This window comes from Mus musculus, chromosome 13 (assembly GCF_000001635.26).
Source record: "Mus musculus strain C57BL/6J chromosome 13, GRCm38.p6 C57BL/6J".
NCBI lineage: Eukaryota > Metazoa > Chordata > Mammalia > Rodentia > Muridae > Mus > Mus musculus.
This window is the reverse complement of record NC_000079.6, coordinates 29,646,222-29,671,704: the sequence shown is the minus strand read 5'-3', so window position 1 is coordinate 29,671,704 and position 25,483 is coordinate 29,646,222. Positions and strand designations below refer to the sequence as shown.

The following is a 25,483-nucleotide window of genomic DNA, read 5'->3' as shown; positions in this document are numbered from 1 at the left end:
CCCATGATTATGTTAACCTCTAATCAGCAGATCTGGGAGGCTAGCTCTCTCCTGAATTTTAGTGGTTATAGCACTCTCTGCCAGCAAGGTCTCCTCTTGCAGGGAAGGTGCCCAGGTATGTGGTGTTCGAACCTGCCTCCTGGCAGAACTTGTGTTCCACTCACCAGAGGTCCTAAGATCTCTTGGAGACTCCTCTAGGGACCTTGGGGGTGTCAGATGACTCCGCACCCAAGGGGACCTGGTGTTGTAGCCCGGGAGGGACTTGTGACCCTGGTCAGGCCGGGTTTTCTGTTTCCCTAATTAATGCTGTCTCGGGTCTCGTGCGATTGGATTGGAACAGAAGTTGTGTTCTACCACCAGAGGTCCTAAGATCCCGTGGAGAGTCCTCTGGGGACCTCGGGCTTGTCCAGCGACTCCGGGTCCAAGGTGACCCAGTGCTGGCGCCGACCGGAAGGGTGTGGCACCTCTTAATGTATGCCCGGTTGACCAGTGGAAGGAGATTGTGATTTTGTATGGTGTTTGAATGATGAGACTCCTAAATCACACACATTTTTTTTTTGTTAATGGTACCCAGTGCCCTGGCCCTTGATATTGTCTTATTTTTCTGTTCAATTCTCTCGTCACATTTCGGTCCATGTAACTGGGTTCCATGTGTAAGGAACCAGTGAGCATGGTTGGATATATCAAGGCTCTCTGTAAATTGTTCTATTGATTCAAGAAAACTACTATTCTAGTTTGGTCAGGGGATGGGGGTAGGACCGAATTTTCGTAGCCTGACCAAAATTATGTGTAATTGGATACACATGTAATATTTGGCAGGCCTGTCAGCTCTCTCTAACACTAGAATAATACATATCCCATATTTACTTTTCAAACCACTTTGCTTTCATTTTCCTATGGTATCAGCATGGTAGCCTCAGTTGGTTTATTTTTTTCTAACCCTGACAAAGCACAATGTTTTATTTGGCTTTTTAAAAAGGCAATAGTGCATGTAGTTAAGACCTCATTTACTTTATCTGATGAAATAGTCTCTGGGGAATGTGCGTTTTCCCTATAAGTCCACTGAGAAAGTTGGTTTTACAATAAGGTCATTTGTAAGAATTTCTGGTTTCAGTTTTAAAACAACATATGTGACTTGGTGAGTTGTAATGTATATTTTTTTGACTTCTAAAGGCTAAACTAAAGTATTAGTTATGAGAGAATATGACTTTATATAGAGCTTTTTTCTTTTTTTTTTTTGTTCATTTGTACCTTATAAAATACCTTTTATGTGTAGTTCTGCCTGTGGTGGTATTTTCATTCGTTTTTCTTCATTTTTCTCTTTTATTTTCCCACACATGTGTATAAATTTGTGAAACTTTTGTTTCTAAGTCTACAAGAATGGGCTTATTTCTTTAGGTTCCTGTAATTGGAAGATTCCCCAGGCACACTGACAGAATGTTACTCATTGGTTTGCACATCCATTTAATTATTCTTTTGTTCCTTTGCTCACTCAGTTAATGTGCAGAGTGCTTGGTGGCCATCAGATACTATGTGCATTGAATGAAACAAGACCCTACCCCAAAGTCACTGCTCTGGAGTGGCTTATGACCCTGTATCTTAGCTAACTGGTAAACAACTTTGGTTTTACTCTGTCATCTGTGATAATATTGCCATGTATGTATATGTGGTTTGAGCTGCATTCCTTAAATTACCACACATGTCCAGAATGAATAATAGGGTTCCTACAATAGACGGTGGCTGAACTGGGCCTGGGAGGTAGTGACATCCAGCATCTTGCTGCCTAGTGGTACCCTCTTTGATGATTAGCCACTGGTGAGAATCCAAGTGTCACTATCATATATTCGTCTTACTCCAAAGTGGAGATGACTGACTTTTCAGAGTTTCCTAAGCTTATTCTTCTCTATTAACCCCTTGATGTCACTTCTAAAATGGAAGAGTGTTAAAGCTCTTTTCTGTCTTTTTTGTCTGTATTGTGCTCTGATTTATTTCTTCATTTTTACTTTCCTGCCTTAAGTTCCTCTCACTTAAGTGCAGAGGAAGAGTCGGGGTGACAGGAAGACAGCATACCATGGAGCAGTGATGCCGCTCCTGGGAAAGGAGCTGCCTGCCTCTAACAAATGCCCACGAGGAAAGAGGGCTTCTGTGCTGTGGGATCAAGCTCACTTGCACTTCTGGAGTGTCGAGATGTGTGCACAGCGGAGGGCAGCGTGCACAAATGGACCTCAAGTTCCAGATTTTGTTCCTCAGTTATTTTTCAAAGGATTAGTTTTTCGAGTTCGTTTGGTGCCTTTTGGGTCAAGTATTCTATTTGGAGTGTAACTAACTAGGACTCTGTTAACAACTGAACTGAAGGATGACCAGGAGAAGACGATGATGACTGCTTTTCTGAGTTTGCTCCTTCTTTAACTTGACCACTGGCATGTTACCTTCCCCACACAGCACAGCAGTGTGCAGGACTCAGCCAAGCAGAGGATTTCCTGCACTCCACACGCTTATTTGAAGCAGCATCAGACTGCATTGTCTAATTACTTAATTTTTTCCTTTTGCCCAGCATTTTCTTTTTTCTGTAATCATTTGCATTTCCATATTTACATTTTCTGTTCTCTTTCTCTTTTTAATGTTTAATTTTTGATCTCCCCCCTTTGCATATTCTGCATTTCCAGTCCTTTTTTTTCCTTTTGAATATCTGTCTTTTATATAGTCATATCTTATTAAATATCTCCTTGGTTTGCGGTAGTAGGTGTGAAAGAACTACTTGAATTGATGGACTTCACCTGTAAATATGTAGATATTTCATTCTTTCTTTAGAAAGTGTCTGGATGGGTACAAGAATAGTGCACTAATTCACATGAGAGCAGTGTGACTTGAGCTATTTATTAATGGGTTATAGTGCTTAAGATCTTTAAGCAATTAATGAGATTGCTCTAAGGCCTTTTTATTAGAGGCGAAAAGACCCTCCTTTGAATTAGGGATTCTACAAAATATTTAATAAATCCCTTTATTATTTGTAGCCTCATGGCCAAATACCAAATACCAAGTGTCCATACACCTCCTTAATATGAATCTGTTCTTGGATAATTACAAATCCTTTTGGAAAATGCTTATATTCATAGACTTTTAGAGGCAGAAAGGATCGTGGAAACATAAATTTTCCACATAAATAATGAAGCTGAAAGAGTCCCCATTTCAGTGAAAATGTCCTAGGTCACTTCAGAGTTTGATGTCCTTGCTTTCCAGAGTGTCAAGTTCATAAGAAATTCAAGTTGGTGTTAACCATGGTGCACCTTAATGTTTAGAAATTTAGGGATAAATGGGTGGTTTGTAAAGTTTTATGATCTGTATGACACTATAAAAAGTACATTTTGTGTTACCTAGGTCGAAGTGGAGTTCCAAATACAAGAAGGTATCACTGTCATCATTAAGTTTGGTCGTTAAAGAGGCAGAAGCCAGATGATCCTTTTCCTTCTAAACTAGTGTTCTCACTTATCCTTTGAGAATTTCATATAATGTAGTTTGATTATATTTAATCTCTCCTTTCCAACTCCTTCTGTATCCTCCTCCCCCCACCTACCCAAGTTCATATTCTCTTTCTATTAAAAAGAAAACTAAACATCAAATTCTGTTTGCCTTGGAACTACTACTAAGCATGGGGCCTGCCCTGGAGTGTGGTTGATATACTAGGTGTCACTGAATGACAGAAATGGACTCTCTCTTTCCAAACAGCAATGAAATATCAATAGTTTCTCTGCACGGTTTCACCTGGCCACTTGCCCTCCTTATGAGGAGATTTTTGCCTGACTTTATTTTGTGTAGATCTTGTACATGTTTTCATAATTTCTATATTTTCTCTGTTGTGTTTGGAAATATTGATTTTTTTTAGGTGATCTACCACCTTAGATTCTTACAATCTTACTGCTTCCTCATTGTATACATCCCTGAGGCTTGAGGGCAGGACTGTGATTTAGAGACCCAATCTAGTCAGTATAGTATTGGCATACACATAGACATATTCATCAGTGGAATAGAATTGAAGATCCTCACATGTATGACCTACACATGTATGAGCATCTGATTCGATAAAAATGCACAGTGGAGTAAATACAATAACAGCATCTTCAATGAATGGAACTCGTCAAACTGGGTAGGCTTACATAGAACAATGAAACTCTGTCCATATCTTTCATCTTGTACAAAATTCAACACTAAGTGAATTAAGGACCTCAGTTTAAAATCTGGTACCCTGACTCTGTTAGAGAAGAAAGCATAGGGCATGCTTGAATCCATTGTACAGTAAGGAACTTTTTGAACATGACCCTGGTAACGCAGGCATTGAACGCAGTAGTTAGCTCATGGGGCCTTTCAAAACTAGCAAAGGGCACCATGCTTTGCACGAAGCCTATGTAATGGGGACAAAACATCTTTACCAATTGTACTTCTAGGATGGCTATTTTTGCTTCTCAACTTGACTACATCTGGAATGAACTAAAATCAAAGTTTCTGGGTATACCGGTGAGGTATTTTGATTGATTGGATCATTTAAGGTGTTAAGGTTCAGCATAAATGCTGGGCCATACCTTCTGGTATCTGGTATCTGGTATCTGGAAGAGGAGGGGAGGAAGATAAAGAAGAGGAAGAGGAAAAGGAAAGAAAAGCTCTAATTTTTTGTCTGCCTGCCTTTACTTTCCCTGGCACTTTCATTTCTTTACTGGTATTAGAGCCTACTTCTTTTGAATTCTAGTGTGTACTGAATACCAGCTAATACACCCAACATTGTAGACTGAACAACTACTAGATTCTTGGACTTCCCATTGGGAGACAATATTGTTAGAGTAGTTGGCCCATAATCCACAAGACACTCTAATAAATACTATGTATATTCATTCTCTATGTCACTTTATACAAACATATATTCATTGTATCAGTTTGGTCTTGTTAGAGAATCCTAACAAATGTTAGTATCTAGAATATATAGATAACTCAAAAAAAATTAAGCATCAAGGACACAAACAATATGTTTTAAAAAATGGTATATGGAACTAGAGTTCTCAAAAGATAAAACACAAATAGCTAAGAAACACTAGAAAAAGTGAAAGTACTTTGATATTTCATCTTATTTCAGTCAGAATGGCCAAGGCTAAAAACAAAACAAGGCCCCAAGTAAACAAAGCCCCAAATGGCATTATCTGCCAGCGGAGCTTTGGGGAAAGGGGAACACTTGCATACTTATTCACTTCCAGGAGGAGTACAAACCGGTAAGCTACTATGGAAGTCAGTATGAAGGTTCCTCAAGAAGCTGGGGTCAATCTACCTCAAAATCCAGCTCTGCCCAGAGGATTTTCTGTCTCTCTGTACGGATGCTTACGCGCATGTGTTCACTGATGCTCTCTTCACAGTTACCAGGAAGTGGAAGCAGCCTGGGTATTCGTCCATAGATGAATGGATGATGAAAATGTTACCCATTTACACTGGAGAATGCACAATGAATTTATGAAATAAGGACATTCAGTGATAAATAGGTGGAAATGGAAACAATTATCTCAACTTAGACAAACATTACATGCTTTCTTCTATATATGGATGTAGCTTTAAGCTCGATATGTGTTTCATTTAGAATTCTCAAGAGATTAAATAACTAGTGAAGGAGCCATGGGAGACGAAGGAAGATTTAAAGGAAGGAGAAATAGGATATATAATGTGTAAAAAGAGAAGGGGGAATGGAACAATAAGGGTTAAGTGGGTTAAGGTATGGGAGCATGGTGTTCAGGAGCAAACTTGGGGAGGAATAGCTAACACCAGACTTAATCATTTCATCAGATGGCTTTGAAGGGGAATTAAATGTTAGTTTTCTCAAAAACACCATAAGTGGTTGACTTTACTTTAAACTTACACCTTTTAGATGTTTTATGTTCATAGATTGAATTTTTAGTAAGAACACTTGATAAGTTGGTATTATGCTGGTATTATGTCAGTATTATCACAGTAAACTGGGTATACTCTTTGAAATGTAGCATGAAGAATATGCATGCTTGATCTCAGAGCTGTGTTTGCCACTTGCACTGGTCATTGAATGGTTAACTGGTCATTGTTTTTATGACTTTGCATAGGAGCTTGCTAGGTCCACAGCAGTACAAGTTCAAAGAGTAAAGAATAAATGGAGGAACTAGTAGAGTGAATGTGATTTTCTGTGAACTGTCTGCTATATCTGATACGAAAGAGTTTACCTTCTATTCAGGTATGGTACCTGAGGCTTGTGACTTATTCCCAAAACATTCAAATCACATATGTCAGGACAGAGTCTCGTTCAATTGGAAAAAATAAAAGTGTTTAGTGATAACATGATTATAGACATAGTTAGTTCCATGATATCCACAAGAAAACTCTCAGAACTCTGGTGTAGCAAGGATAAAACATAAATCCTCAGAATGATCCTATTTGCATTTTGTACATTGTACAATGTACAAAAAAGATTTTTATGTTATATATTAGTTCCCAAATCAATTTGATACTTAAGAAAAATATCTTACAATTATTGTACAGTACTAGAATTTTAAAACCTAAAATTCAGAAATAATTAATGAAGACCAAAATGAATGGACCATATAGCATTCATGAACTGGAAGATCAAAGGAGAAAAGATGTCAGTTCTCACATTTTTGTGTAGAGTTAAAGAAATTACAGTGTAAGTGTCAGTAGAATTTTTTATTTTTTGTAGAAGAAACACAGAGGTAGTAGAGTTTGTAAAACACCGTTGAGGATGACTGAAGTCCATTCTTCCCTCGTGGAGCCTGTGTGGCTCTGTGCTCTGCCCTCTGCATAGATGCTGTGCTTGTGTAGCTTCTTGTTTCAGTGGGACTCCTAACAGCGACCGCAGTAACACACACCTAAGGGTGTCTCTGACCCTTTCACCTGCTCTTGGGACTCTTCCTCCTACTGGGCAGCCTTGCCCAGCCCTGATATGAGAGTTTGTGCTTGTTCTTAGTGTAACTTGTTATGCTGTGCCCAGTTGATCTTCTTGGGAGTCCTGCTACTTTCTGAAGAGAAGTGGAAGAGGGGCGAATCTAGAGCTCGGCTACTTTATGCTGAGCTCCAGGCAATTCAGTGGCTTCTGAGAGACTCCCCTTACAGTTTCTTCACCCCCAAGTTGGCATCCCCAAAGACGTATACATAATGAACAGCACTAGGGCACTCAGCCTGCTGGATTGATAAATTTATGTCTATGTTCATATGTAACCACAATTAAGGATAAGAAGACATGCATTTGAAAGGGAATTAAGGAGGGGAGATAAAGGAGGAGATGGAAGGGAAATTATGTTAGTATAGTACTCATATAGGACATGCCAAAAAACAAAAAACAAAACCTTTATGATAGCTGTCTCTCAATTGCAATAAGCTGGAAATGGCTCTTGTATCCTTTGTGGGATCACTGGGTAAACGACTTTCTTTTAAATTGAGTACTGTTGAGCCACAATCTAGAATGAGAGCTAGTGTTATTGTCCTCTGCATTGATCTTGAAAGCCTTATGAAGAGGAAGCCCATCAAGTATCTCTATGACAATCTCTCAAGGACCACACTGTGTTAGCAGAGAAGTGGTCAGTGGTTTCCTGTTGTTGGAAGTGCCTCAGGGAAGGGCAGCACCTATAACTCTCAACAGACTGTGTGGGCTAGGGCACGTTGGAGTGAGGGACTCTTCAGTATCTTTATTTTGGTATTGGTTTTACGCATCTGTATCTGTGATGAGTTCATTCAACTGTACACCTGTCTAAACACCACTATTACTAATAAAGATTTCAAAATATTAATTGATCTGGCAAACAAACAAACAAACAAACAAACCCCTGAAGAGAAAGGAAATCTTTGTCTGCAGTTCACTTGGGAAGGCTGGTACTGAGCTGAGGGAGGAGAGTCTGGTCTGAGTGCTGGAGCTGAGCTGAGAGTTTTACCACTTGGCAAATGCATGTGACACTTATGGGATGCGTCCTCACTGATGAGCGGGGGATGGCCTCCTCTGGACAGAAGGAGATCAGGACTGAGTCATTCCCAGGCATGTGAGGGGCAAGACTGGCATCTGATTAGAAGGGGACATGTTGCAGAGGGCTGTCCCTTGAGGCATATGTGTCACTGACCCCTTTATGTTTCCTGCTAAGTTTTGCAGAGAGGAAGTTTATTAATTTGTACTTTATTTTAAGCCTGCGTCTACAGCTAACTGCACTGTGGAATCACTTCTTTAAACTTAACCTCTGTGTGTCTGAGAAACTTCTCAAACTGCCAAGTCCTGGCTTCTTGAATTCTTTTGCTATTTAATAGAAATTTTTACATATCATCATTGCATTATCTTTTGGTATTAGCTTTTCCCCTAAACTAATTTCATACTTTCATCTATTCTCCTGACATTTTCCTTAGAATATGAGGAAAGCTAAATTAGAATGGTGATGACTGTATCTGTAAGGTAGGAGAGAGTGGTAAGCTACATATCTTGCTGGTCACAGGCCACTGGAGGATCCCACCTCCCACTCCATGGTGTGTGCATATTCTCCAGGTTATACATGCAAACCTCCCAGGCAGATCATAGCACATGCTAGGCAGTTCAGGTAACACAGAAGCTGCTGGAGAAAGGAGGGCCTTGTTTGCCTGGTGGGAAGGCATCCTGGCGGAGCATCTCTGCCTCTTTGAGGTTGCTAATTCTTCATATCCTGTCTGACTGTCAACTGTAAAGGGGACTGAAAGTTGGCTTGTGCTGCTGTCCCTAGCACAGGCTTCTTGCCCAGGCTTTACCACCCACAAGCAGCACCACCAGCGCGGACCAAGTTGTCAAGTCCATGAATCTGTGGGAGACGTTTCATACTCGAGTCACTGTATATCCCTTGGCCACGTGCCTTTAATCACTAGTTTCCCATATTTAACTCATTGTCTTTACCATTATCATCCATAATTCAGACTAATGATCTTGAGTGCTTGCTATGGGTGCAGATAAAATTAGAGCTGGTATGGCCGTTTGCCTTCCCAGGTAATTTAGCTCACGTGCTTTATCAACATGTTACTGATGGCATCTCCTTTACACCTTGTTGTTAATGTGCCTACATGTGTAATTGCCTTTTAAATTAATGATTTATTCAGTTTTTTTCAATTTGAGAACTTCTGCAAACACTTTTCTCTCTCTTCTTTACCACCCCCTACCATAACAGTGAAATTAAAATATTTCTATATATTTTGATTTAGGCCACAGTATCTTTGGAACTCACATTTACTCTTAGGTATCCAGAGAGTCGTTAAAACCATCTGGTCTAAGAAGTGATATTTACGAATTCCTTTCTTCTCTACCTGCTTTCCAGTCCTCTCAGCTGGAGTCTAAGCATGGGACTGACTTACCTTACTTCTTTGGGATCTGGGTGGGCTTCCCTGTATACAGAGTTAGTACAATTTCTTTGATTATTAATTCATTAATCACCACAATGAAAAAGTGTGAACCTCCATCAATCGATGGGGATGCTCATGTCCTTTTTCCGTATGCCAGAAAGTATCAGGTTTTCAATGTAGCAGAAATGTTAATGAAAAATCCTGGTAGGGCATCTTCCAAAATCAGAGTCAGGGAGAGTTGAATAGACAGCATTGCCATCCGATGCCAGTGTGGTGACCCTTGAAAATGGCTGCGGGATCCAGAGCCCCAAAGACAGAGGCAATGGATGTAGTTTATTTTTCATCCTTCAAGATGAAGGCAATGGATGGAATTTATTTTGCATCTTCCAAGATGAACCTTGCATATGACAGTGCAGCAATTGTTGAATTTTTTTTTAAAGTTAAAAAAATCTTCAAACAGTAATGGAGAAAGAATTTTCAGTGGACACTGTACATACACCATGAAGATGCTGTCATTTATATTTATTGTCCTGGGTCTATTGATCCATCTGTTTCTGCATGTCCCTCAGTGCCTGTTGTTCTTTTGAATTATGTTTCGATTGTAGACCCCTTGACTCTTTGCTCTAAGTACTTCATCAGATGTGACAGCACTATTTAGGCTTCAATATATTTTTTCAGATTTTATGAAATTTTTAGAAATAATAGATGTGTGTTGTTTTTATAGTTGCATTCATCTGCAAAATTCTTGTAAGCTAGCTTCTGCTTCTGTAATATTCACAGTGCAAATACAGCAGCTCCTCGGAATGCCAGAAAGAGGTGGTGTGTTCTGTATTTGCTTAGTTGAGAGAGGAGGTGTACTCCCTTCTCTGATCTCCCACTCAGTCTCCTCATGGAATTAGGTAGATCATAGATGACTTTAGCCAGGTTCCTAGACTCTTTGTTACACATATTAAATATTTCCAACACATCATTATGTAACATACTTGATAAAATATTTTCTTTAAAGCTGTATTGGTATACTCGCTATTGACCCTAAAAATGTATCAAGTTACTTTTAAGAAATGATCTTCCTTATAGAACTTTCTTAAATTCTAGAAATACAACATTGTTTTCATCCATTCTCTGTACAAAGAAAGAAAAATAAAAGTGACAATTCCTTAACTATTCTTTTTAAGTAATTCCACCTTAAGTATCATTTAATCAGTCAAAAAATATCATTATGGTCTGTCTAGATTTCCTAAGAAGTAAGCATTGTTTTCAATTATGAGATTCCAAAGGAGTACTATACAGTAAGATGTCTAGTTAATTTTATAATACCTTGAGGGGTTGGGAGATAGATTAACTGAGGACATGAGGTCAGTCTCCAGAGTCTACTTATAGAGCAAAGTAGGCAGAGACAGGCAGCTATAGCAGCTGCTAGTCAGCCAAACCAAACTAGCGAACTGCACCAGGGAGGGAAACCACACTGGACAGACCATTCCTGAGGAACCACACCCAAGATTGACCTTAGGCCTGCACTGCATTTGTACACATGGGCATATCACTGTGTGCAGATGCACACAGACATAAATATTTAAAGATATCCAATGAGGTTTGCTATTTACTTTTTATTTTTATATGTGGAGTAGGTGTATGTACTTAAGTACCTGTGTATGTTGAGGTCAGTCTTAATTCATGTTTGAATTCCTAGGAAGAGACACCATTGACCAAGGCAATGCTTATAAAGGCAAACATTTAGTTGGGGCTGGCCTAACAGTTTCAGAGGTTCAACCCATTATCCTCATGGCAGGAAGCAAGCAGGATGCCGGCAGACATGGTGCTGGAAGAGCTGAGAGCTCCACATCTTGATCAGTAGGCAGCAGATGTGGATTACCTTCCTCTGGCAGCCAGGAGGAGGCTCTGAGTCCAGACTGGGTTGAACTTGAGCACAGGAGACCTCAATGCCTGTCTTTGCAGTGATCCACTTCTCCAAGAGTCTATACCTCTGAATAGCGCCACTCCCTATGGCCAAGCTGAAACACATGCGTCTATGGGGGGGGCCTAACCTATTCAGACCACCACAAGGCCCTGTGTCAACATCATAAGTCTTCTTATATTACTCTTCGCCTTTTTTTTTTTTTTTTTTTTTTGGTTTCTCACTGAACCCTTACTGATTGGCTAGAATGGACAGCAAGTTTATGGATCAACCAGTCTCTGTAACCCTAACACTCTGATTACAGAAGTGGACTACCATGCCTGACTTTTCTAAATACCTGAAAGTATTAAAATTTTTATTATAGGTTTAGTATCACTTCTTAAAATTGTTTGGAGCTAGGAATATTTTGAATTTTAAAAATGTTTGAGTGTAACTAGATAAGAAATTTTATTCAGTGTTTTTTAGTAACTTTATTTTTTGATGATGCAACTTTTCTGTATAGAATTCTTTACTTTTGTTTTGGATTTTGGATTAGAATGCTCAGCACATACAATAGAGTGGGGTGTGTGTGTGTGTGTGTGTGTGTGTGTGTGTGTGTGTGTGTGTGTTATATCTGGGTGTGTAGGTATGTGGTTAAGTATATGGTGTGGTGGTGTGCGTGATGTATATACACATATGTGTGTAGGAGTTGAAGCCAGAGGAGGAGGTAGGCTGTCCTGCACTATTTTTTTATTTACATTTCAAATGTTATGCCCTTTCCTGGTTTCCCCTCTGAAAAACCCCCACCTCCTGCCTCCACCAATCCACCCACTCCTGCTTCCTGGCCCTGGCATTCCCCTACACTGGGGCATAGAGCCTTCACAGGAACAAGTGCCTCTCTGCCCATTGATGACTGACTAGGCCATCCTCTGCTACATACGCAGCTAGAGCCATGAGTCCATCCATGTGTTTTCTTTGGTTGGTGGTTTAGTCCCTGGGAACTCTGTGGTTACAGGTCGGTTCATATTGTTGTTTTTCCTATGGGGTTGCAAACCCCTTCAGCTCCTTGAGTCCTTTTTCTACTCTTCCACTGGGGACCCTGTGTTCATTCCAATGGTTGGCTGAGAGCATCCACCTCCGTATTTGTCATGAGACAGCTATATCAGGCTTCTGTCAGCAAGCACTTGTTGGCATCCACAATAGTGTTGGGTTTGGTGACTGTAAATGGGATAGATCCCCAGGTGGGGCAGTTTCTGTATGGCCTTTCCTTCAGTCTCTGCTCAACACTTGGTTTCTGTAATTCCTCCTGTATTTTGTTCCCCCTTATAAGAAGGACCAAAGTATCCACACTTTGGTGTTCCTTCTTCTTGAGCTTCATGTGTTTTGTGAGTTGTATCTTGGGTATTCTGAGCTTCTGGGCTAATATTCACTTATCAGTGAGTGCATACAATATGTGTTTGTTTATGATTGGGTTATCTCACTCAGGATGATATTTTCTAGTTCCATCCCTTCGCCAAAGAACTTCATGTAGTCATTGTTTTTAATAGTTGAGTAGTACTCCATTGTGTAAATATACCACATTTTCTGTATCCATTCCTCTGTTGAGGGACATGTGGGTTGTTTCCAGCCTCTGGCTATTATACATAAGGCTGCTATGAACATAATACAGCATGTGTCCTTATTACATGTTGGAGCATCTTCTGGGTATTGCTGAGTCCTCAGGTAGTACTATGCCCAATTTTCTGAGGAACTGCCCAACTGATTTCCAGAGTGGTTGTACCAGCTTGCAATCCCACCAGCCCACTTTCTCCTTACCTATTCAATATAATACTGGAAGTCCTAGCCAGAGCAATTAGACAATAAAAGGAGGTCAAAGGGGTACAAATTGGAAAGGAAGAAGTCAAAATATCACTATGTTTAGATGTTATGATAGCATACTTAGTTGACCCCAAAAAATCCCACCAGAGAACTCCTAAACCTGATAAACAACTTCAGCACAGTAGCTGGATATAAAATTAACTCAAACAAATTAGTGGCCTTCCTGTACTCAAAGGATAAACAGTTTGAAAAAGAAATTAGCGAAACAACACCCTTCACAATAGTCACAAATAATATAAAATGCCTTGGTGTTTAACTAAGCAAGTGAAAGATCTATAGGACAAGAACTTCAATTCTCTGAAGAAAGAAACCAAAGAAGATCTCAGAAGATGGAAAGATCTCCCATGCTCATGGCAGTATGAATATAGTAAAAATGGCCATCTTGCTGAAAGCAATCTACAGATTCAATATAATCCCCATCAAAAGTCTAACACAATTCCTTATAGAGTTAGAAAGAGCAATTTGCCAATTCTTCTGAAATAACAAAAAGCCTAGGATAGAAGAAACTATTCTCAACAATAAAATAAATTCTGGTGGAATCACAATCCCTGACCTCAAGCTATACTACAGAGCAATTGTGATTAAAAACAACTGCACAGTATTGGTACAGAGACAGGCAGGTAGATCAATGGGATAGAATTGAAAACCCAGGAATGAACCCACACACCTATGATCACTTGATCTTTGACAAATGAGCTAAAACCATCCAGTGGAAAAAAGACAGTATTTTCAACAAATGGTTCTAGTTCAACTGGCAATTAGCATGCAGAAGAATGCAAATTGATCCATTCTTATCACTTTGTACAAATCTCAAGTCTAAGTGGATAAAGGACCTCCACATAAAACCAGATACACTGAAACTAATAGAAAAGAAAGTAGGAAAGAGCCCCGAGAACAGAACACCAATAGCTTATGCTATAAGATCAGTAATTGACAAATTCATAAAATTCATATAATTGCAAAGGTTCTGTAAGGCAAAGGACACTGTCAATAGGACAAAATGCAACCAAAAGATTGGGAAAATATCTTTACCAATCCTACATCCAGTTGAGGGCTAATATCCAATATATACAAAGAACTCAAGAAGTTAGACTCTAGAGAACCAAATAACCCTATTTAAAAATGGGGTATAGAGCTAAACAAAGAATTCTCAGCTGAGGAATACTGAAGGGCTGAGAAGCACCTAAAGAAATGTTCATTATCCTTAGTCATTAGGGAAATGCAAATTGAAACAACCCTGAGATTCCATCTAACAGCAGTCAGAATGACTAAGATCAAAAACTCAGGTGGTAACAAATGGTGGCGAGGAAGTGGAGAAAGAGGACCACTTGTCCTACACTGTTTTGTTCTACTTTATTTTTTTGAGAACCTGAAGCTTGCTATTTTAGCTAGACTGGCAGTCAGTAATGCCAAGCGATCCTCCTGTCTCTGTCTCCCTTTGCACTTTATGTGGAGGCCCTGACTAGGGATCTCTGAATTACAGTCCTTCTTCTGCTTGTACACAGGGGGCTATGGCCCATGAAGCCATCTTCCACACAGTTAGCTAAAACATCTTATGTGCATACTGTGTGGCAGCCAGAGTAGAAATGTGATGGATGGGGCAATGATGCAAAGAGTTCTGACCTTTAAAAGCTCTTGAGGGAAACAGTGGCAGTGTGGTCAGTGATAGTTAACAGCGGTGGGGCACAACTGGGACTAAGCCATCCCAGGACAGGCATGTGAGGGTCTGTAAACCACACCCTGTAGGCCAGAATGGATTCTGTCTTCCTATTGCTCATAGTCTAAGAAATTTGCTGTGTTTCAACAACCAAGGAAGGAAATCAAAGAGTACTTTGAGATACATGAATATTATATAAAATTTAAAGTCTGATGTTGGTGGAGTTGTGCGGGTAAGCAGGCACCTGGACTGCAGTTTTGGTTCTGTGTTTGTAGTTGTGTCCTGGGCTAGAGCTTTACCATGAAGAGTGAGTGTGGTTCTCCACAGATGAGACTTAGCAGAGCATGTCTGGAAATGCCAGGTTAGAGGGGATGGCAGTGGGCTACATCTTGGGTAACTTGTGGGAATGCAGCTTGGAGAAATTTCCATGAGGTTGATAAAACTGTTTTTACCTCTTTGGTGTTGAACATGGGCTTTTCTTGAGGGATCCTGTCAATTTGAGATAAAGCTTACATACAATCTCTTGACTGACTCTGGAGTGGACTGTCTTGGGCATAAATATTACATGCATGTGTCTGCTGGGGAAGGAGTCTGTTCATTGGGGTCATCTCTGAGACAGAATTCAAAGCGCATGCACGTGCTGCTCCAGGCTTCACCTCTGTGTTTTGCTCTAGCTGATTGCTGTAACAGATGATTGCCATGTGTGCGACTGTCTCCCAGCACTGAGGACTTGTGCTGATCTGCTGACCATGTGTTTGATGTCAGGACCCCTGGAACGGGAGCTTTGTGTGTTTGTATTCTTGTTCTGCAGACTGCATGCACATCACGGCGCTGCGTATCTCGGTGGAGATTGGTGTGGATGCAGCTCTCTCTCTGTATTTCTTTTTTTCATAGCCACAGCCTACTCACTGCGTCTGAATGAAGATGAGCAGAGAGTGGATCTCACTGTAAGCGATATTCTCTAGTTATAAGGGAATTAAGAAAGCACAGATTTGGCTAAGCAGATGCAGAATCTGCTGAAACTCTTCCTTTCCTGAGGGCAAAAGTGTACACGATAAAAGGCTGAGATTCACAAATCCATGACATGTAGGTGTGATAGCACATACTCACACACTGTATTTGGATGTCCAGTTGGTTTTCCTCATATTAGAATTCAAGTGTTATTTATAAGTAGATAATGACATAAGAGTTGAGCCTTTCATCTACTTTGAACCAATAGTATCATTGCTAAATGTCCCTTGCTTTTCAAAGACTGAGCTATGGTTGGTTCCATGAATTTTTCTAAGAACTAAAGCCGGGTAATTGCACATTATTCCAGGGGATAGTTGTAGATAGCTCAGCAGTGGCAAAGCGTTCCTGGGATTGATTTGTTTGCTTATTTTGCTGTTGGGGAGGACAGAGTCTCTACAGCTCAGAGAGTCCTGTGACTGATGGTCCTGCCTTCTGAGGAGTACAGGTGTATGCTCGCACACTTTATTGGCTTTTTACAATTGCTGGTGTTTTTTTTAATATTTATTTTTGAGATCAGGTACAAAATTCAAAGTTTCTCATGAAGTAAAACTACCTTCAACCACTGTTTTTGAACACTAAGGCAAGAAAATTGGATTTTGCCAAAAGCTTATCAGCATTTCTTAATGTAAATGATCTAAAATTGTGAGGTGAAGTAAGAGTTACACATAGAATTTATACTGTAGTAAAATCATTGTGATAACAACATTCATAATGTAGAAATGTCCAGCAGCCCACTGCACCGAAGCCATCCAACCCTAAACCATGGCCTTGCTTCTTGCCCAGACTTGTAGCAGATACAAGATTCAAGCAGCACCTCCTATCCTAGCAGCCTTCCTTCCTTCCAGCTCTATGCAGGAACAAAGGCAATTTCTAGATTTCAAAGTTCATATAGGTGTGCAGTGAGGAACTGCCTCTCCTCACAGAACCAACATTGGAAACAAGTAATCTGCATTATAAATGACATCTTGAAAGATATATATGGAGAGCAGAATTCTACAAGGGCTTCCTATTTATGGATTTGCTCAAGTAAGGCTTGTGGAATGAGTGCCATCAGTATTTACAGTATTTGTAGTTACCTGTCTGTGTGAAGACATTCTTAAAAGACAGAGTAAGTAAAATCTTGCCACCTTAGTACAGCAGAGATATATCTGTATTTGATTTTGATGTTAAGGTGTGTTGCCTTCATACTTAAGTAAACCATTATTCCATAAAAAAGAAGTTCTGTTCTTCTTAATAGGCTTGTATTATAAGAGTTGTATTTTTATTTGTGTTATGATATTTTGAAGGCCCTTACTCTCTGAGTAACCTTGTAATAACCTGGTTCCTGCCTTTTCACATGGAAAGCCTGGTCTGGGAATTATTCACTGATTCTTTACTGAAAAATAGCTGATGGGATGTAGAAAGGGGAGGCTGTCTGAAAAAGGGGCAGCCAGTGTGTGTAGTTGCTGGTGACAGTGCTGTAGAGCTCTGTGCTCCAAGCACAACAGCTGGCCTCTTTACCACAGAGCTGTTATTTCTTAGAAACCCTGAAACTGGATTTCTACTTGAGCAAGGCTTGGGAGGGGTCCTCCTCTGATGTGTCAGTGCTTCCCAGTTTTACCTTCTGGCCATGTATGTGTCCGTGTCTGCCATAATCTTATGTGACCTGTGTTCTTGGAGGTGTCTAAGAATCTTGACTGTGGGAGACGATGTGAAGGAGAGACTCCATGTACCCATCTGTGAGGTAGACGCCATGCATGCTGGGTGAGGCGTTCTGGTCAGTGTGTTGTATGGCTTTTCTGTGTCACCCATGCTCCTGTGATTCCTCATTTAGGCTCAGTGAACTCACTGATGTCATTGGACCTATAAGTCTGGCTTTGCTGGAGTCATACTTTGGTTTGTTAGTGGTGCTCTGTAAGGAGCAGTGTGGGGGTGTGTTTATGTCTTCTCAGGGATGGTGTTCCCACCGCAGAGAGCACAGCACTGTTCTGTATGTCTTGGTTTCAGGAGAAACAAGAGGTTGGCCAATGAGGAGCCAGTTGAACTTTGGACCTGTGTTTGAGATGCTTGGGGGAAATTTTTCAGCTGTAAATTGACAATTTGTGTCTTGTCTGTTATGGTAAAACACTGCCCAAAACCAACTTGGTGAGGAAAGGGTTTATTTGGCTTATGAGTTATAGTCTCATCAGCAAGAGAAGCCTGGGCAGGAGCTGAAGCGGACTCACGATGGAATGCTACATGCTGGCTTGCTCTCCATGGCTTTCTCAGGTTATTTTATTGTACTTCCCTGGACCACGTGCCCAGCAGAGACATTGCCCACAGTGAGCTGGGCCCTCCCACAGCAATCATTAATCAGGCAAATGCCCCATGGGCTTAACCACAGGATGACCTTATGGAGGCAGTTCTGCAGTTCTTCAGTTCTTCAGTTTAGGCTCCTGCTTTTGGATGACTCTAAATTGTCGGATTGAAGAACACCAGCCCAGCACTACACAGCTCTGAAGTCAGATTTCAGAGAGAAATGGGGTTGCAGGGTTGTCATTATATCAGGTGTTGATAAAATCCACTGCATGGTTCTTAGTGTGTTCTATGTTCCTTAGAAGGGAATCATGTATTTCTGTGTTTTCTGTTATGAAGCACTCCTGAAATAGACACCTGTCCTTTATAAGCTAGGCTATCATTTGGTTTTATGCAGAGGGGAGCATGTCACTTTCTTCTGTTGACTAGGTAGTTCTTTCACTATATATGTTTGCCCCTCAGCTATACTACTTGAAGTAGAATCCAGAACTTTTTTTGAAGGCAAAGAACATCCATGGATTTTGGCTTCACGAATGTTGCTTGCAAAACCCACAGTGTTTATCAGAGGGAAAGCAAACACTCGTTTACAGTGTAGAGTATAACGAAATCTGTGATCTTTTTGCCTGAGGACTCTTTCCAAAACAACATCCAGGCCAGCGTTTCCCAACTGCGAGTGTTGGGCTGCAGCTCCCATCTGGGCCACCACTCAGGGTGGGCCGTCCCTGCTTTAGGTCAGGCTGGTAGTCAGATTTTAGAGGCCTTTCTCATTTTTATCTTTAACCCTAGGTAGGGCTCTTAAAAAGTAAACAATTTTCTTAAAAGTTCTTAATCTTTCTTTGGGAAGGGAGTTCAAATTTACTCTCAAAACTTGAATTTTCTAAGTTCTCATAGATGAGATTAAAATGTTTTAGCTTCCAAATATGCATTCATATTGTATATTATTGAGGTTTTCATGTATTAACACTATTGTACCATTTTGCTAAACTCTTTTAAATCTAATTTATTAAAAGTTTGCTTCTGACTGTCTGTGTAGTCATGTTGCATGTGTGTATAATTCTACTTTCTTCTCTGTGCTCCTATGCCTCGAGATTGGTTTTTTTTTAGTTACTTCTCTGGCTGGGCCGTCCTCCATACTGTGACCCTGAGGCTTGAGAGCAGACATCTTGGTGTTCTTTATCAGGTAGAAGGGATTGGTCATTCAGCTTTGAATGTGATGTTTGAGTTTTGTGTGGTAGAGAAAGTTTGCTTCTGTTCTGAGTTTGTTAATTTTTTTTTTTATCATGAGTGAATGCTCACTTTTGTGAAGTGCTTCCTCATATTTGTCGGGATAATCCCGACTTTTGGTTCAGTCATTACTGTGAGGAATTACACAGTAAGTTGTTTGCTAAACCACCATTGTCTTATGGATGTGAACTGTAGTTGGGGATGGTGCAGTGTTTTTCATGTATTTTTGGGATTCAGTAGATTAGGGTCTGGCACACTTAATATTTTGGGGGCAGTCAGTGTTCAGGTTTAGCAGAGATCTGACGTTTCTTGAAGGCTGGGGTCATGGGCTGATTCTGTAGCCCAGGCTAAATAAAGCCACTAAGTGGCTCCAGCATTTGCTTATAGTAGCATTATTTCTTTTTACCTCTAGTCACCTGCATGTAGAGTTAAGTAGATAAAATGTACACTGCTTGGTTGCTATTGTTTTCCTCCGAGGGAATTACTTTCACATCATTGTCTTTTCTGAGTGTAGAAGGCTCTTTCTACATCTCCTCACTTGCCTCTGTGGGGTTTTTGGCTGTGTGAAAACTCTTCCTGCTACTGTCTGTGTGTCTTCTCCTGAATGTGGCTGATCTCACCTGATGTGGGTTGTCATCTTACCTATGTTCTCAGAGAGCTAGCTTTCATTATTCAGATTTCTTTTTGATCATTTTTTGTTTCTTCTCAACGTTCTCCTTTTTTCCTGTTTCCTGAGCTTCAGAATTTAGGTTATTTGTTTACTCTTGTTTTCCAGTAAAACATTTAATGTTGTGTGTTTCCTTCTATGATCATCGTGGACATCTTAGAAATTGACATGCATCCCCATACCTCTATTTACTTCAACTTCTTTTAAGTTTCATTTGTGATGTCATAGTTAGCCCTTGTAATGTGAGAAGCATGTTTATTAGCCACAGACTTCTCAGGAGCTATCAAAATAGCCTTCTGTTGTGTTTTTGTCTTAATTCACTGTTGCTTGAAAGCCATGATTTCAACTTATCTAAATTTTGAGAAACTTGTTTTGTTCAGAGTGTAATGTGTTTTGGTGAATATTTCATGGCTCTTGATAAGAATGTCAATTAGATCAAGTGTTTAGCAATGTTGTTCTGGCTCACTTTGACATTACTTATTTTCTTCCTTTCTCTTCCGTGATGGAAAGCTGTCTGTTGAAGTTTGGAAGTGTAACTGCGGCCGTTCCAGTGTCTTCTTTCAATTCTGGTCATATCTGTGTACTTAAAGCTATAATTTTACATTTTGCAAAGTTAGGATTCTTACTGCCATTTGTTAAATGCCCATTATGACGAGGCACTGTGAAGCTCTGATTATATCTGCACTTCTGCTTTCTCTGTTAATAGAGTTACTCTAAACCTTTGTTTCTTGGTGTGACTCTGACATGTCCTTTCCTATCATTTTAATTTGAACTGTGTGGCCTATATGTGATGGTGCTTTTTGGTTTGTCTGTTCATTTGTTTGTTGTATCCAATCTGATAGTATTTGTTTTTTATTCTCTAGTTGGGATGTTTAGCTCCTACAACTTTCACATATTAAAGCTGTCTCCAGTTTTATCCTGCTGTGTCATCTTCCGATCTCATGAAATTTTGGCTTTAGCTTCCTTCTTCCCTTTTATGAGACACGGATTGCCACCCTGCTGCTTCCTCATGCCTTAGTTGTGCCTCGCTGGCTTTAAGGACTTATATTTCATTTACTGTAATTTTCCCATCTCCTGCTTTAGTTATTCAGATTTTTGTCCTACATTCTACAGCAGTAGACTGGCCATGTGTCCAGGAAATGCTTTCACTGGACAGAAGGATATTGATTAACAGGGTTCCTCCAGGAGGGCTATGGTCTTTTCTCTTAACTCCCATCCTTGAGCAGTCGTGGTGCTTTCCACTCCTTTCTGGGTGTTCAGATTCCTGTCTGGGCCACTCTTCTCTGTGAGGCTTTAACATGCCTGTAGTCTAGTCTGCTCTCTCTTATCTCTTTCAGATCATAAACAGTATTTCTGTCACTGATTTTTTTCTCACTCTGATTTTTAAATAATATTTTTGATGCAGTTAATACTTCAATAGTTTGAATACTTTCAAAATTTTCAATGTGTTCTCAATACCCTTTATCTTTTTGTTTTGTTTTATTTTTTTGAGACAGGGTTTCTTTGTGTAGCCCTGGCTGTCCTGGAACTCACTCTGTAGACCAGGCTGGTCTCAAACTCAGAAATCTGCCTGCCTCTGCCTCCCAAGTGCTGGGATTAAAGGTGTGTGCCACCACTGCCTGGCCCCTTTATCTTTTAATACTTTGAGAATGTCTTGTATTCTTTGCACTGCTTATTGTTTCTTATCAGAGGTCAGGTGTCTTTTAATTTTATTTCACAAAAAGATAATGTGTTTTTTAATTTTCTTTTGGGAGCTGTACAGCTTTATCAGTGTTTCTGGGCATTATAATGGCATGTCTTGTGGTTTCTTGTGTTGTTTCTATACTGTGTTCCGTAAGCCTTGCAGGCTTAAGTTGAGCCTTGTTTTCTGTAAGGATCCTTCCTGCCACTTAACTGTTGCAGATCTACTTCATGTCCCTCAGCTCAGCTGTTATTCACTTGTTAATCTTTCTCTGCATTTCATTAGGGCCAATTTCTATTTTGGGCTTCAGGCTTACTCATTCCTCTATTTTTCTTCGTTCCTATTCTATTTTTAACTGCTAGAAGCTTGACTTGAATCTTTTTTAAACACACATATATTTTTACATCAGTTTGCATTCTCATTGTGCTCATAGGTTCTTCTACCACTTTGAACACATGGGATTTGTTTGAGTGTTCAAGCTCTTGTCTACTGATTTTATCATCTGTGTTACTTCTCATTCTGTTCCTGCTGACTTATTTTTCTCCTCATCATGGGTCATGTTTTCCTGCTTCTTCTCATGTCTGGAAATTGGTTATTAATATCCAGACTGTAAATTTTATGTTGTTAGCTGCTGGCTTATTTTTTTTTTCTCCCAAATATTTTTAGATTGTATTCCTATCCGAGTTTGGTTACTTGGAAACACTTGGTCTTTTCTGGACTTTCTCTTAATTGCTGTTATCAGGTCAAGGGTAGCTGTTAGTGGAGGACTAGTTTTCTTCAAGGCAAATAAATTTGCTTTTGAAGAGTCTGCTCAGTGTCCTCTGTGTTGGAATGGCTTTCTCTTCTGGTTGCTAAGGAACTCCTCATGGGTATAGGCTGGTCAGTCCATAAGACACTTAATGTGGTATCCACAGCTCTTTAAAGCTCTCTTCCCTACAAGTACCAGCCTGCAGATTCTTATGCTCTTAGACTTGGTGGTGCCCAACTCTTCTCCACCAGACCTGCCTCCTCTCCTTTGGATACATCTAAATAAATACACTGAGATGTGGATCGTGTCTGCATAGAACACGTGGGGGTATTGAAAAGCTGGTCCTGCTTAGCGTTCTTCACTCTCTCAAAGCCATGTCTTGTTGTTTGTTTATTCATTTATTTATCATTGTTTATATTTGGTCCAATATCTGAAAATTACTTTGCATATTTTTTGTCCTTTTTATTTATTGTGTAAGGAAAGATTGATTACCTCTCATTCTTTCTTTGTCCAGAACCCAAAACTATTTGCTAATATTTTGCTTAGTATTTTTATATTGATGTTCCTAAAAATGGAGGTGTTGTCCCCTCCCCATTTCCCACAGGTTTCTTTGTCAGAATTTTGAATCTGACAGAAAAAGAAAGGTTTGGAGTATGTTTATTGTTTTTCTGTTTTTAGGAATTACTTATGTAACCACTATATCATTCCATCTTTTAGGATTACATAGAAGAAATGTTTAGCATTTAACTGTGGGAACTTAATTTTTAGGGTTTTTTTTGGGGGGGTCTTTTTCTGGGGATAGATTTGGTAAATTGCATTGTTCTATTGAAATTATGTACTTTATCTTGATTTTTCAAAATCATCTATAAAAGGTTGTGTAATATCCCTTGTTTTAGCAAAAATGAGTGTTTTGATAGATTTTCATTTCTTGCCCTTTCTATTTTTGCATGTTTTTATTTATGCCTTGCTTCCTGACTAACTTAACTCTGTTCACTTTTTTATGTTTTTTTTTTAATGGAGTCATCTTTATTGGCTTTTGTTTGTATTATGAAAGTAAACACGTTTATTGAGAAAAGGTTTGTAAATTTGGAAAGAGTACAAACAGTAGAATACAAATGAACCAGTCTTTCATTCAGAGAGAATCACTGTTCCCAGCTTCGTAACTCCTCGTATGCTAGTGTGCGTGCAATGGCACATCCATTGCAGCACCACTGAGAGAAGTTTCTGAGCACGTCCTTGAGTTACTGTCCTAGGGCAGTGAAGACCAAGGCTCTCAAGCTGGGTTGCTTAGAATGGCACCCCTAGGAGGCTTAGAGTCTGGGCATTCCAACTAAAGATGCAACAGTGCCACACTTCTCGTAGTGTCTGAGGCAGAGTCCCCCTTTCCTCTCCTAACGCTGATCAGTGGTGTTTCCCCTTCCTAGCCTCAGATAGCTTAACTCTCCATTCCCATCTTCCTTGGCCTTTGGATGGATTAACTCTGTGCAGATCTTCCTTGGCCTTATTTTTCTATGCCCCACTGGATTAGGATCTACTCTATTCTAGAATGACCCTACCCAAACTAGATTCTGTCCACAATGGCAGTCCTCCAAAGAAGGGTCCAAGTAGATACAGATTTTTGAGAAATGCTATCTACTCCAGTACTGTATTGTATGGCCAGTTCTTATTCTGTCCCTCTCAAGAATTTTTGTGTATGTTTGTTTCTGAAAATGAACTTAGGGCAAAACCAGTACGGCTGGTAGATTACCTCGGCACTGCTCTGTGTGAGTATTGGGGTGTGATAGTGTCCAGCTACTTACTAACACAGATTTATATCTTCGTTTACAAAACACCATCCTAAAAAAACAAACCAGAGCCTCCCAAACTTGCTTACCACTTATATCCTCATCAGTTTTAGAAGACTCTATGTTCTGCCATCTGTTAAAATTATGTATTATGTGTTTCAGTGAGTAAAATGAATGCAATTCTTTCCCAACTCAAATCTAAGAATCATAAAAGGCCAATAGTAGTAATTGAATTGTGTCAGAAAACCCTAAGACAGCATGGCTTTGAGTCTTGCTTGGCTGTTCAGCAAACTCCTCCTTACCCATCTGTTTGTAAGCTTGTCCTCCTTCATGTCAACTGCACACCCTTGGACATGTCCCGTTTCCTGCTTATCTATCTGCAACCTCCAGTGCTCATTTTGAAAGAGTGTATAGCTGTCTTATATTATGGGAGTTAATTGTTCCTTGATGTGCTAGCTAGCACTTCGAATTTTCCTCAGCCTAGATAGAAGAGTGATGGGGGCAGGGAGAGTCAGGAGGGAATCAGAATTACACACTGTGGCATGTGACATGTGGACTTCTCTTTAATTCTTGAAACTTAATGAATGTATTAAGAAATGAAGGTAAAAGTGAAAACACATTTACTGATAGTTCCTGGCAGAGTTTGACTTAGAGTTTATGTTATTGCTTCCTGGGTTTGCGTCTTTATAGTTTCATGTTAGAGATACAAATAAACATCATTCTATCTACGAAGCCCTCTTAACATTTCAATAGGAGTCTGCCTAGTTTTTATTGCTTTTAAGTCAGTTGTCATTCATGTACTCTCTATTCATAGTAGATTATAGTTTTAAATTTTTCCTTATTTTTCAGATTAAGAAAAATACATTTTGTATTTTTTGCAACCTTTATATTGTATGATATTAAATGAGTTGAGGATATTTAGTTGAACACACACACACACACATCCCACACAATTAGACTAAGTAGTTGACACATACCTGTCATCCAGCCCTTAGTCGTTTAAAGTATCAGGATTAAGAGTTTTAAGGCCAGTATGGGTTACAATACCAAGTTTCAGCGCGGTCTGGGCCTTCCTCAGGAGACCCTGTCTCCACATAGTGCTGCTAGAGATGTGAACAGATGTTGTTCAGTGGTGTGTGGCGGGCATGGATTGTTGTCCTACACCCCAAAGAGCACACTCCCTCACCATTCGCACTGTTTGCACTGCCAGGATGATGTGATCCAGCACAGCACACATTCACTATTTGTTTCTGAGGATTTTTAAGATTTGATTCAATAAGTAAGGTTTGTTGTTTTATGTTTGTTTGT

The 25,483-nt window shown here is 39.9% G+C and overlaps 1 protein-coding gene across 4 annotated transcripts in view; it reads left to right on the top strand.

Moving 5' to 3' along the window:
* The window catches only part of Cdkal1 (CDK5 regulatory subunit associated protein 1-like 1), a 663,938-nt gene that overhangs the window by 183,979 nt on the left and 454,476 nt on the right, over positions 1–25,483 (top strand). The gene's annotated exons all lie outside the window — the stretch shown is intronic.